A 14,333-nucleotide genomic window follows, 5' to 3' on the forward strand; every position below is an offset into this window, starting at 1 on the left:
CCTCTGGGCTCTTGCGGCTCCTGGCGCTCCTCCTCTATGCCCTGGTCAGGGCCCTCTGCTCCAGGATCGATGACCCCCAGGGTGGCATGGACCATCCACCCCCCAGGATGCAGTCCAGGGCGTCAAAATAGGGGCAGGTGCGCATGTAGCCTTTGGTGGCCAGGCTGTCAGCATTCCTCTGTCTAGTGTGGAGAGCATGGACATTGGAGGCATCCCCCCAAACTTCAATCAGATCCATGATCTCTGCACTGGACCAAGAAGGCGCCTGCCCTCTCCAACCGCTGGCAGGCTCCTGGGAGCTGGGGGACTGGGCCTGGGGAGCAGTGGAAAACTGGCTGGCACTGGCTGCCTGGCTCATGGTAGGGCCACTGGGTCAGGGGCAGCGACTGCTGGCTCTGTGCTGGCAGGCTTTCAGCTGGCACTGGCACTGTGGCCAGAGTCAACCCCTTTAAGGGCGCTGGGGCTGGAGGAGAGGAGAGGAGTTTTCCTGGTTTGGCCTAGAGTGGCCACCAGGGCACACTGAGAACGGCTGGAGGCTCCTTATTTTGAAATAAGTGTCTACACAGCGCTTATTTCAAATTAGCTATTTTGAATTTGGCATTATTCCTCGTAGAATGAGGTTTATCAAATTTGAAATAAGCACTCTGCTATTTTGAATTTATTTTGAAATAGCAGTTTGGGTGTGTAGACACTAGGAAAGTTATTTCAAAATAACTTTGCTGTGTAGACATACCCATAGAGAATAAGACAAAGAACATCTTATTGCCTTTGTATAAATCCAGGGTATGCCCACATCTTGAATACTGCGTACAGATGTGGTTGCCTCATCTCACAAAAGATGGAAAAGCATTGGAAAAATTTCAGAAAAGGGCAACAAAATGATTAGGGGTTTGGAATAGGTGCCCTATTAAGAGAAATTAAAAAGACTGGGACTTTTCAGTTTAGAAAAGAGGAGACTAAGGGAGGGGGGATATGATAGAGATCTATAAATCCATAACTGGTATGGAAAAAATGAATAAGGAAAAGTTATTTTCTTCTTCCCATAACATAAGAAAACGAAGTTACTTACTTTCGTGCAGTAACTGTCGTTCTTCGATATGTGTGTCCCCGTGGGTGCTCCACATTAGTTCCTGTTCATTAGGTGCTGGGCTTGCCCCGGCGCTGCAGGACGGAGATGTTTAAAGCTGTAGTCAGCTGGACCACGCATGCGCAGGGTGGGGGGTGGGCAGCTTGCGGCATTCTCGCTCTCCCGCACTGCGCGATCTGGTCTCAACCAGTTCCTCGGACCCGCCTCAGAATCTGCAAAAGAGAAACAGACTCCGAAGCAGGGAAGCCGGGTGGGTAGTGGAGCACCCATGGGGACACACATCTTGAAGAACGACAGTTACTGCATGAAGGTGAGTAACTTCACTTTCTTCTTCGAGTGATGTTCCAGTGGGTGCTCCACATTAGGTGACTAAGAAGCAGTATCCACCTGAATGAAGGAGGTGGGATTTGGATGTCACTATCTATGTTGAGAAGAGAGCACTGTGGATGCTACGGACGTATCCGAGACCCATCTAGAGTGAATGGCGTAGTGTTTAGCAAACGTGTCATAGAAAGACCACGTGGCAGCTCTACATATATCAGCAAGGGGTATGCCTTTAAGGAAAGCAGTAGAGGTAGCTACTGCCCTAGTGGAGTGGGCCCTGAGGCATTGTGGAAGGGGAACATTTCGTAATGTATAGCACTGGGATATATAGGAGCCAATTAAGTTAGAAATTCTCTGGGATGACAGGGGTTGTCCCTTGGATCGCTCCGCGAGGGAGACTAACAACCTATCGATTTTCCTAAAAGGTTTAGTACGCTGTAAGTAGAAGGCCAAGGCCCTGGATACGTCTAGTGTATGAAGGGTTGCTTCGCGTGGAGATGCATAAAGTTGTGGGTGAAAAGCAGGTAGAACTATCGGTTTGTTAAGATGAAACTCAGAACAGACCTTAGGAATAAAGGCCGGGTGATGTCTCAGAATAACACTACTCTTGTTAAAGACGGTGAAGGTAGGTGAAGCCATTAGCACGGAGATCTCACTTGCTCTACACGTCGACGTGATGGCAATCAGGAAGACCAGTTTTAGGGTGAGAGTCTGGAGAGGTATGATGGCTAGAGGTTCGAAGGGACGTGTTGTTAAGGTGAAGAGTACCAAGTCCAGATTCCACAGTGGAGTGGGGGCACGAAGAGGAAGATTCAGATTTAATAGACCTTTGAGAAACCTCTTAGTGAGGGCTGAGTGAAAAGTGAAGTTCCCTTTATCAGTTGTCTGAACACAGTCAGTGCCGCGAGATGGACAGAAATGTCTGCAGGAGTTGGCAACGGCCCTCAACTCGAGGAGATTTATGTGTAAAAGAGATTCCTGTGGAGACCAACGACCTTGTACAGAAAGACTGCCCATGTGAGCACCCCAGCCGATGAGGGAAGCATCAGTGGTAATGTGACAGCGAGGTGGTGGGTGCCAAAACGGAGTGCTCGAAAGTAAATTGTCGTCGACTGTCCACCAATGGAGGGAAGACTTGACCGTGGAAGGGACGGTTACACACTTGCGTACATTGTGTGTTATGGGATCGTATATTGTGATCAGCCAGTGTTGTTGTGGTCGAAAGAGCAGCCTGGCATGGGGAACAATGTAAGTCGTGGAAGCCATATGACCCATTAATTTGAGAACTGTGATGACTTGTACTAAGTGCATCTATAGAAGTTGGTCCAATAGGTCTTACAATGCCCGGAACCTGGGAAGGGGTGGTGGGGCAAAAAGAGAGTCCCCGAGATAGGACAGACTCTTCTGTTGGGCTGAGTGTGTGGTTGGATATATTGATGATATTGCTGGGTGAGTTAGGGGTACCACAAATCTAGGAACCAAAATCTAGGAACAGAAGGGATTAGAAAAGTTTCACTAGGTGCAGCCAGGAATTTGAACATTAGAAGGGTATGAAGATCTCCCCACTTGTTCTAAGTAGTTTGACTCCATTTTCTCCATGTCAATCATGATTAAGCCTTCAATGAAGTCAATGAATCCTGATTCTTTCTCCAGACGCTTACAGAAGACCTCTGCCTCTTCTGGAGAAAAGTTACCTCCGTCTGAAAATAATTTGAAAACAAAAGGTGAGAAAATAAAGTAATTTTCTACAATTCTTCCATCTCCCTTCAAAGAATACATGGCAAACAGTCCCTATTATATATATTTTCATAGGATAAAAATACTAATAGTATATATTTTGAAAAGATTAACTTTAATTTTATTGTGCTGACTTGACAAATTGCAGAATTTAGGTAAGGAGACAAGGAGGGAGGGAGAGAAAGAAAGAGAGAGGAATAAAACTGTACATACTTGGTGAACAGAGATTGCTACAGGAACAAAAACATTACATAAGAACATAAGAACGGCCGTACTGGGTCAGACCAAAGGTCCATCTAGCCCAGTATCCTGTCTACCGACAGTGGCCAGCACCAGGTACCCCAGAGAGGGTTGACCGAAGACAATGATCAAGCGATTTGTCTCCTGCCATCCCTCTCCAGCCTCTGACAAACAGAGGCCAAGGACACCATTTTATCCCCTGGCTAATAGCCTTTTATGGACCTAACCTCCATGAATTTATCCAGCTTCTCTTTAAACTCTATTATAGTCCTAGCCTTCACCGCCTCCTCTGGCAAGGAGTTCCACAGGTTGACAACACGCTGTGTGAAGAAGAACTTCCTTTTATTAGTTTTAAACCTGCTACCCATTAATTTCATTTGGTGTCCTCTAGTTCTTCTATTATGGGAACTAATAAATAACTTTTCTTTATCAGCCCTCTCCACACCACTCATGATTTTATAGACCTCTATCATATCCCCCCTCAGTCTCCTCTTTTCTAAACTGAAAAGTCCCAGTCTCTTTAGCCTCTCCTCATATGGGACCCATCCAAACCCCTAATCATTTTAGTTGCCCTTTTCTGAACCCTTTCCAAGGCCAAAATATCTTTTTTGAGGTGAGGAGACCATATCTGTACACAGTATTCAAGATGTGGGCGTACCATAGTTTTATACAGGGCAGTAAGATGTTCTGGGTCTTATTTTCTATCCCTTTCCTAATAATTCCTAGCATCCTATTTGCCTTTTTGACCACCGCTGCACACTGTGTGGAAGTTTTCAGAGAACTGTCCTCGAAAACTCCAAGATCTCTTTCCTGATTTGTCGTAGCCAAATTAGCCCCCATCATACTGTACGTATAGTTGGGGTTATTTTTCCCGATGTGCATTACTTTACCCTTATCCACATTAAATTTCATTTGCCATTTTGTTGCCCAATCACTCAGTTTGGTGAGATCTTCTTGGAGTCTCTCACAGTCTGCTTCTGTCTTGACTATCCTAAACAGTTTGGTATCATCTGCAAACTTTATTACGTCACTGCTTACCCCTTTCTCCAGATCATTTATGAATAAGTTGAAAAGGATTGGTCCCAGGACTGACCCTTGGGGTACACCACTAGTTACCCCTCTCCAATCTGAAAATTTACCATTTATTCCTACCCTTTGTTTCCTGTCTTTTAGCCAGTTCTCAATCCAAGAAAGGACCTTCCCTCTTATCCCATGGCCATGTAATTTACACAAGAGCCTTTGGTGAGGAACCTTGTCAAAGGCTTTCTGAAAATCCAAGTATACTCCCTCCTCCTTATACCTGCAAGCTTTCAGAAAGTCCACATTAGAATCTCTTAGTTTCCCCAAGGCTTCATCTAAATAGTTCCAGTAACTCCGCAGGGATATCTGGATAACTTCTACATGATTAAGCAGTTCGGAGTGCAGAGAGTTACTTAGTGCAACCAACCTAAAAGCAAATGACAAACCACAGCTTATTCAGGGAAATCTATGGAACAGCAGACACTCCCTTCCAAAGGCTGAGGTTTGAAGATTTAATCAGCCTGCTTCTGTTTCCCTTCCATTACAAATGTTTTGATGTAGCAGCATATAGTGTGGGAGAAAAATCAAATAACTCCAATTGTGTCTACGGGGGGACACTGTGCAGGAAATCAAAACTCTCTAAAAGAAAACTGCTGTAAGGGTTAAAAGTTTTCCAGGCCTCTCTCCCTGTAACAGAGAGAAATCATCTTAACTCTAATCAAGACCCTTACAATGCCTCGTATCTCAAGTTCATGAAGACTCCTAGTCTGTCACAATTTGTCATGTAAACCCTTATCTTTGTCACAGTTTCCCTTGTAGACTCCTCCACTCAAGTTCTCATGTGCCTTTGTTCTGTAAAACTTACTTCTAGCACTCCTGGTGTGAACAAAAAGGTCTCAGAGTACTTCTGCTGAGATTTTGATATGTTAAGGAAAACAATCAACAACTAAACTGTCTGAGCATACTGTATAAAGGATCCCTGAACCTGTCTCAGGGCTGCTGCTGCTCACTCTGGTAGCTGTCAGCCTGCATGCATGCATAATAAAGTTTTCCTTCTAGAGGGACGAGGAGTCCTGTGGCACCTTATAGACTAAGTGAAGTGTAGGAGCATAAGCTTTCGTGGGCAAAGACCCACTTCGTCAGATGCATTCGTCTGACGAAGTGGGTCTTTGCCCACGAAAGCTTATGCTCCTACACTTCAGTGAGTCTATAAGGTGCCACAGGACTCCTCGTCGCTTTTGCAGATTCAGACTAACACGGCTACCCCTCTGATACTTTTCCTTCTAGGTTTCTCTCCTGCCTCACTGCTTTGACCTCCAGCCTCGGACCCTTCTGGGGGCTCTGTACCCCAGGGGAGCGAGATTTCCCCGACAATTGAATATAAACTACTAGCCATCAGTCAACCTTACTTAAGATGATTCTCATACAGGTGTTAACATAACCTAGCTTGTCAATTACTACTAGCGTCCAAGGTAGGTAGCCTGGCTGAAATCTGGATACACGATACAAGCTTTTCCTACTGTATTCTAAAATTATTATAAATTTCACCACTGACTTTAGTATCTTAGCTAGGAGATAAAGAAATACATAAGATGATTTATTTTTACCTATTCATATTTAGGACCCTAGTTTACCCTGGGGTTGAGTCCACACTACAAGTTTTTTTTGGCAGAAAATAGCTAATGAGGGACTCATTAGCGTAAATTGTGACCTCATTAGCATATTTGCACACGGGGTTTTTGCACAAAAAGAAGCATTGTGGACTTTTTTTTGTGCACAACAGCCACGGCCACAGTGCTTGCTTTTGCACAAAAACCTCTTGTGCAAAAATGGCTCGGAATAGATTATGCAAATGAAGCGTGACAAAATGCTAATCAGTGCTTCATTTGCATTGACTCTTCTGGCAAAAACTCGTAGCGTAGACAAAGCCTGGGAGTTTAGTCTGAACACAGCCGCATTAGGTTGAATTTCTAAACAATAAGTTCACACCAGCAAGACTGTTTGTCGACTTTATTGGCAGCTAAAATTGATTTCAGTACTTCTGCTTTTCATGAGTAATGCTAAATTCAACCTTGCATGGGTTACATGACTGTACATTAGACAAAAGAATTTGGTAAAGAGTGTCCCACTCAGAGTTATGGACCAGCTGAAGGTAAACTGGACAATAATGTTAGGCCCTAGAAAAAATAGGCCTAGTGCAGTTATGCTAAAACAAATGTAACAAAGGTTTCTGGGTAGTCCCTGGGTAGAACTGGAGATAGGTTCAAGCAGGGACGTACCCTACACGCTTGCTCAAGTTGCAAAATGAAATAAGCAAGAAGCTGCATTTTTGTACCTGCTGTGATGAGAAACAGTTTGTTTTAAGAACTGATAAGGAGACTCCCTGTTTCTGCTCTCCCCGTTTGTTCCCAACTCCCTGTTTATGTTCTCCTTTGGCCATAACGAACTGTCTCCTTATTGCCCAGTACCTGTCTTTTGGGCTGATAAGAAATTGCTGATGCATTATGAATTGCTTAAGGCCATGATGTATAGTTGGCCAGGTATGCATGGGTATTAGAGGTTTCTAACTAATAAAGGGGGGTTGGTTGGTTGCTTGGGCGAATAGTCTATGACGCGACGGAACTGTCTATATAAGCCTACCTGTAAATGAAATCAGGGCTGGTTCTCTTTGGAGACGGGCCACTCTCTATTGTTGTGTGCACCATTCAATAAAGAGCTTGTGATTGGATCTTGCTGGTGTTGCCTGTCTCTTTGCGGTCAGACAACGAACAGAGGCCGTCCGGGTTCGAGTCCCCGACAATAATTATAAAGAATCTTAGGTCAAATGTTCATACCTCAAACGAGCTGTGTGGCAATGAAATAGTAAGATAAACGTTTCAAACTATCCCAGTGGGAGAATGACAATGGTACGTGCTGTTGTTCAGGAAATCTGGGATAAGGCAGATGCAAGATGCAGTCCATGAGTGGGAAACTATACAAATCATGAGACTCACAGGCTGTGTCTAGACTGGCAAGTTTTTCCACAAAAGCACCTGCTTTTGTGGAAAAACTTGCTAGCTGTCTACACTGGCCGCTTGATTTTGCGCAAGAGCACTGACTTTGTAATGTACAAAATCAGTGCTTCTTGCGCAAATACTTTCACGCTCCTGTTCGGGCAAAAGCCCTTTTCCAGAAATGCTTCTGCGCAAAAGGGTCAGTGTAGACAGCTAAAAACTGTTTTGCGCAAAAAAGCCCCTATGGTGAAAATGGTGATCAGGGCTTTCTTATGCAAAACTGCATCTAGATTGCAATGGACGCTTCTTCTCCAACTAAAAGTAGGAATAAGAGATCCTCCGGAAAAGGGCTTATTTTCCGAAGAATCACGTCTAGACTGGCGCTTTTCTCCGGCTTATCCCCAAGCTGGAAAAAAGCGGCAGCCATGTAAATGCAAATGCCGCGGGGGATATTTAAATCCCCCGCGGAATTTGCTATTCCGAAGTCTACATTAGCATCCCTTTTCTGGAAAGGGGTGCCAATGTAGACACAGCCAAGGTGTTGGTCTTGAGATACTAATTTCTATTTCTGCCAAAGGACCTGGAATAACTGACTTGACAGCATGGCAGCCTAACAGCAAGATGACCTAAAATAAAATCTTTTGGAATGTCCTTTCACCTGTGAAAATGTAGAGGGTTTTATTTTTTGTCTCAAATTGAGATGTTAATTTTTTCCCACACCTTAGAATTTTTGCACAAGATAGAAACTTCCTTTTCCAGAGAGCTCTAATCATCAGTGATACTTTCAGTACCTCAGACCTTCTCTTCCTATATGCAGGCTTTTGTTAAGCTTTGTCACTTCGTTCTCGAAAACAATTCTAAAATCACCCTTTTTTCTTCCGTCTGCCATGCCAAAACCTTAACTGCATTTCAAAGGTACCGAGCAGCCACTGCTCCTACTGACTTCAGTGGGACCTGTGCATACTTGTTATCAATCAGTTCAGAGGGCAATGCTTCAGATTAAGTCAATCAGTTCAGATTCAGAGATGAATCTCTTACTAATATGTAAACCAGGAGGAAACCAATGTGAGTTATGTATAAAGGAAAATTAAAACCCCCCAGAATATGTAAGAACCAACAACTTCATGGTAGGCTCTAGAAAAGTCCCCTTGAACCTACGTTATCCCCCAATATTGAATCAATTAGCGCTACCCCCTGCTGTGCCAGATTATGAGTCACACCTGGGCAGTTCTAAAATCAGAGGTGCGATACCCAAAGTAAATATATGTACCAGCCCTGACATTATGGATATTCTTCTCTATGTTCTCACGCCTTGGCTGATGCATATGAAGACGCAGCTGTAATTCAGCTCCTCTTTCTTGGCAGTTACAATGATCCAGGAGTTGGACATGGATTGGATAAACCACTTCTCGAGGTGCTCAAAAAAGCAGAGGCGGACCCTATGATTGAAAAGCAAGCCTATTACTTTGGGACATAGTGCATGCGTGTATGAGAGAGACATCAGATTTCATTTTGCAGACAGATTCTTCAAAGATTTTAGTAAAAAACCCAAGCTCTCGGATGTCTGACTCCACTGGGATAAGGTTTTTTACCAGTTGCACAATACTGACACTTCTCTTTCAACCAAACACAACTAATGTTAGCCTGCACAACTTGCTATTTTCTCATCTTTACAATATTGCAGTTCAATCTTCTTGCCATGGATTTCTTGGATATAAAAAAGCAACCGCTGAAATGCAGAAGAGCTGGTGCTCTATCAAAATGAAGGGTAAGGAAAAGGGCTTGGAGGGACAGGGTTTAGAAATTAGAGCAAGGAACTGGAAGTCAGGTGCTTTGGATTCATTGCTCTGCCAGTGCTTTGTTTTGTGACTGGACAATCCAATAAACTTTCTGTATTTCAGTTTGTCTTTAAAATAAGGATAAGATCTTCCTCACACATATGCCATGAAGCTTAAATATTTGATCAAATGCAATAGAAAATGTTTCTTATTATTTTTTGAAAAAGTCATATAAAGGAGTAGTTTTCAGATAACTTTTGTATGCTCATTTAAACTTTACCTCCAAACTTTCTGAGGTTTGCCAATTACTTGAGAGAAAAAAAAAGGACAAAGTATACTCTACTAACCGCTTCTTAAGCTCCGTAAACAAGCTTTCTGGCATAATCACATCTGCCAGGTGCACAGGAAGGCTGCGTCTAGATTGGCATGATTTTCCGGAAATGCTTTTAACGAAAAGTTTTTCGTTAAAAGCATTTTCAGAACAGAGCATCTAGATTGGCAGGGACGCTCTTCCGCAAAAGCACTTTTTGTGGAAAAGCGTCCGTGCCAATCTAGACGTGCTTTTGCGCAAAAAAGCCCCAATCGCCATTTTCACGAATGGGGCTTTTTTGCGCAAAACAAATCTGAGCTGTCTACACTGGCCTTTTTGCGCAACAGTTTTTCACAAAAAGGACTTCTGCCCGAATGGGAGCGTCAAAGCTTTTCCACAAGAAGCACTGATTTCTTACAGTAGGACTTTTGCGGAAATTCAAGCGGCCAGTGTAGACAGCTGGCAAGTTTTTCTGGAAAAGCGGCTGATTTTCCGGAAAAACTGGCTAGTCTAGACACAGCCGAAGTGTTTTTTATGCAAATTCAGCACAAGTCTCAGATGTCTTGGTCTTGTCTATCTGAACATGTCCAAGGATTGAGTAAGTGTTCCCACTAGAAGTGGTAAAGATCTCAGCAATTACGTCACAGCTTTCAGCCTCACCATAATCATGGAACAGAACCTAAGAAAGTAATGGGAAGTCATCATCTTTTATATTTGCTACTGACAAGTTTTTATAAGCAAAGACCTATTAACATGGGTTACATACACAGATTAATATGAAGAACCTATGGATTTCAAGAATCATGAGCCATGTCCTGAATCCTAATTTGGAAAACAAAGATATAATGAGCAAGCAAGTTTGTGCATCTCAGCATGCTGCCATTTTTCTCTTAGCTTAGCATTCTTTGTGCAAGGCAAAAAGTAGCAGGTGGCCATTCCATTTTCTCAACTCTACAGAGTCATGGAGAATATCCTAATACTTGAGGGTGGTCTTTAGTCTGAGCTCAGTAACTCTGGCAGTGTCTCCAGGAACAGTACAAATGAAACTTTACAGCATAGCCAGCAAAACATCTGCATGGCTTGAACTTTTAAAAATAACTTTATTAAGATGCTCTAGATACAGATATATCCTCTTCACTGAGTTATTATTATTATTATTTCAGTTGCCTTGAAATACGAGCGACAAGTGCTCGGATATATGAACGTAAAGAAGTCTAGTTTCACTACAGATTTTGTAAATACTTTTCATAGAATCATAGAATACTAAGACTGGAAGGGACCTCGAGAGGTCATCTAGTCCAGTCCCCTGCCCTCATGGCAGGACCAAATACTGTCTAGACCATCCCTGATAGACATTTATCTAACCTAGGGTATGTCTACACTACATGGCTCCGTCGACGGAGCCATGTAGTTTTGTTTTGTTGCGCAAAGGGAAATGAAGCAGCGATTTAAATAATCTGAATATTTAACAGCTGAATATTTAAATCGCCGCTTCATTTCCCGCCTACAACCCTAATCTACATGGCTCCGTCGATGGAACCATGTAGTCTAGACACAGCCCTACTCTATATATCTCCAGAGATGGAGATTCCACAACCTCCCTGGGCAATTTATTCCAATGTTTGACTACCCTGACAATTAGGAACTTTTCCTAATGTCCAACCTAAACCTCCCTTGCTGCACTTTAAGCTCATTGCTTCTTGTACTATCCTCAGAGGCCAAGATGAACAAGTTTTATCCCTCCTCCTTATGACATCCTTTTAGATACCTGAAAACTGCTATCATGTCCCCCCTCAATCTTCTCTTTTCTAAACTAAACAAACCCAATTCTTTTGGCCTTCTTTCACAGGTCATGTTCTCTAGACCTTTAATCATTCTTGTTGCTCTTCTCTGGATCTTCTCCAATTTCTCCAAAACCTTCTTCAAATGTGGTGCCTAGAACTGGATACAATACTCCAACTGAGGCCTAACTAGCGCAGAGTAGAGTTGAAGAATGACTTCTCGTGTCTTGCTCACAACACACCTGTTAATGCATCCCAGAATCATGTTTCCTTTTTTTGCAACAGCATCACACTGCTGACTCATATTCAGCTTGTGGTCCACTATAACCCCTAGATCCCTTTCTGCTGTACTCCTTCCTAGTCAGTCAATTCCCATTCTGTATGTGTGAAACTGATTATTCCTTCCTAAGTGGAGCACTTTGCATATGTCTTTATTAAACTTCATCCTGTTTACCTTAGACCATTTCTCCAATTTGTCCAGATTATTTTGAATTATGACCCTATCCTCCAGATTTGCAGTTGTTTTTTGTTGTTGAAATGATCTTTTGTAACTTCTTAATGTTTCCTCAGTGATCCCTATATCCTCAAAGCAATATTATAATTGAAACTAGTTTTTCTTTCTGTCATTTAAAAACACACAAAGCAGAGAGTGATTTTCAGATCAGACAACATCTGCAAAATGCCTATTCATTCCCAGTTGGGTTGACCTAACAGGACCATTAATGCTAAGGAAGGATTCCAGTTCAGGATTTTGCAACTGAAATGTACAGAACACACATGGCAAGGTCAGACATGGGATGAGGGACACTAATTAGCTAACTTTCTTTAAATATCTTGCCTCCAGCTGGCAACTATTCAGATCCACCTTACTGTCATAAAAGGCTCTCTTACATTGAGACACTGACCATTAGGTTCTCCACTATGTACAGACCTGAAAAAAACACACTGAGCTATAATGATAGTGTTATATCATCATCTTGGGCTGACTATTTAAATGCAGGAAGAAAACAAACCCCTATTGGAAAAATCTCTTTTTGGCTGTTGCTTCGAAAAGGACAGGAAAAGTGCATGAGGGAATGGTCATGCACTCATGAATGGGTTTCACCATCTCACATACAGAATCTACAGCTGCTCTAAATCTCTAATGGTACATATTATAGAACAGCACCAAACTAATGCAGTAAAGACCCACATCTGTTTTGGCTGTATAAACACCAAAAAGGTTTGAATTTGTGCTGAAACTGATTTACCTTTCTGAAGAAATTGAAAGATTTACCCAGCATTGCTTGGGTCTTAGCTCAATTTTGGTTTCTCTCCATTTATATCACTTATATCATTGCGCTGGGGTGCGGCTGGCGAGGAGGGGGTCAGTATTCAGGCTTCTCTAGGGAGAGAGGACTCCATAGACTTCTCTTACCTCAACACCTTGGGGCCAGGGGAGAAGTGCCTGTTCATAGCTGCTGCAAAGGTCATGGCCAGGGGAGGGGTGTATGTCCTCCAGCTTGGACAGGTGCAGGTTCATCTGCCCTCCTATGCTCCCAGCCAGAGTGAGGAATGCTGCAAACTGTGCACTTTTCCCTTGCTCCCTTATGAAGGGGAACAGCCAACGAAATTCCCGTATGAACCAGGGAGGAGGGAGGAGCTTCAGGCCCCTCCATCCTTCCTAACTCTGGCGGTGGCAGGTCCAGGTTTGTCTGCTCCCTGTGCTCCTCAGCCAGAATGAGGAATGCAGCAAACTGTTCACTTTCCTTAATGAAGGGAAACATCCACCGATGTTCCATTTTGAAATAGGGGAGGGGACCGCCAGCCTTCTCCGCTCTCCCTAAAGGGCACGTAAGGAGTGGAAGGCTCAGGGCTGCGGCAGTCCTGGACAGAGGGACACATCCCCAGCCAGTCCATGTCACCTTCCTGGTGATTCCTGTCTCTTTTCTGTTTAGTTTTATGAGAACCAATCCCATTCTAGGCACATCCCATTTTCCTGGCACAATCAAACCCTTACCTTGCTTTAAGTTATGATAAGGGGAAGCTTATTTAGTGGTTTTAGCTCTTACCATTTAGGAAGAGTTCTTGAACAGACAGATGGACACATGGATTGACAGACAGATGGACTCTCAAATATACAGTAAACAAGTAGATTTACCTGGCAATTGCTAAGTTCCTTAACTCTATTAAGGTTTGTTTTTTTTAATAAAAGGAAAATGCACATGCTTTTTTTAAATGATTGTAGTTTAGACAAAATACAGTGTTATTTTTATGAAGTTAAGTTTTATTTCAGATTTCTTAAAAAAGGGATTGTTAAAATTTTACTGTTTAATTTTTTTAGTATTTTTAAATGGGAATTCCATCAAGTGTATGTTTTCCATCATCCCTATAAATTCTTATCATTTGCTATGTTTTAATAAAAAAGGGCTATAGTCAATTTTGTTTCCAATAACATTTTCTTCTAATTTTCAAACCTTAAGCATTGATTTAGCTGTGCCAAAACAGAGCACTATTCCAGATTGTATCTTTTTCTGTAAGGTTCATTGAGAAGCAATCCTATTCCAGGTTCATCCTAGTTTTCTGGCTCATCCTGGTTCAATCTCTTTCAACATTTGCCCAGTTATGTATTTGATGTGGTGATTCTGTCTCTTTTCTGTTTGGTTTTATGACAAGCAATCCCACTCCAGGCACATCCTGTTTTCCTGGAACAACCAAACCCTTACATTGCTTTAAGTGATGATAAGTGGAAACTGCATACCATATTTGGTGGTGCTACCTCTTACCCTTTAGGAGGAGTTCTTGATCAAACAGACAAAGAGACAAACTCTGTAAAATATATAGTAGGTTAGATCTACCTCACACTCAGGAAGAATATCTTTTGAATAATTAGTTTCTTCATACTCTTGTGCAGGATTGTCTCCATCCTCAAACCTATTTATTTCACTCTCTACACTAGCGACGAGGAGTCCTGTGGCACCTTATAGACTAACTGAAGTGTAGGAGCATAAGCTTTCGTGGGCAAAGACCCACTTCGTCAGATGCCCACGAAAGCTTATGCTCCTACACTTCAGTTAGTCTATA

Source organism: Pelodiscus sinensis, chromosome 22 (assembly GCF_049634645.1).
Source record: "Pelodiscus sinensis isolate JC-2024 chromosome 22, ASM4963464v1, whole genome shotgun sequence".
NCBI classification, from domain to species: domain Eukaryota; kingdom Metazoa; phylum Chordata; order Testudines; family Trionychidae; genus Pelodiscus; species Pelodiscus sinensis.